This window comes from Apaloderma vittatum, unplaced genomic scaffold (genome assembly GCF_000703405.1).
Source record: "Apaloderma vittatum isolate BGI_N311 unplaced genomic scaffold, ASM70340v1 scaffold24050, whole genome shotgun sequence".
Classification (NCBI taxonomy): domain Eukaryota; kingdom Metazoa; phylum Chordata; class Aves; order Trogoniformes; family Trogonidae; genus Apaloderma; species Apaloderma vittatum.
In genome coordinates this window covers 15,871-16,407 of record NW_009693246.1, presented here as the reverse complement: position 1 = coordinate 16,407, position 537 = coordinate 15,871, and the positions used below count along the sequence as shown (strand labels likewise).

At 44.9% G+C, this 537-nt stretch overlaps 1 protein-coding gene across 1 annotated transcript in view; it reads left to right on the top strand.

Moving 5' to 3' along the window:
• LOC104280673 (chromosome unknown open reading frame, human C1orf186) overlaps window positions 1–537 on the top strand; it is a 3,679-nt gene that overhangs the window by 2,143 nt on the left and 999 nt on the right. The gene's annotated exons all lie outside the window — the stretch shown is intronic.

Here is a 537-nt window from a genome sequence, read left to right as displayed (position 1 = left end):
CAGGAAAATAGGTAATTTGCTGTCTTGTTGGCTTTACCTGTTGCGTTCCTCATTCTCGCTCGTGATTGTCCAGTTCAGAGTCATTTGCCCAAAGCTTCACCACCTTTTGTTATTGTTTTTGTACAGCCTTTTGTTGTTTCAAAACCATTTTCTTTTATTGCTCTTGTTAGCGAAGCAGTGGAAATACACCACGGGAATCGATTTGCAAAATATTAATTCATATGAAGCTATGATTTCCAGCAGGAAAATCTTTCACGCAAAACTGCTGCCTGCATTTGTACATAAACAAGCTCTTCTCGGCCCCACGGGTCAAACTAATTTTGAACTGGCACGAGAAGGGGCCCTGGTGCTGTGATTTAGCACTGGAGACTTTCCTCTTTCATTGCAGAAGAGCAGGGCGCACACTTAATCAACTCAGTAATTGAATTGATAGATATTTGCTCACTTCAATACATAATAATAATAATTTTCGCTGCGCCAGCGGCTTGCGCTGAGCTGGCTTTGCTGCGGGGGAGCGCGGGGGCTGGCGGGGCGGGC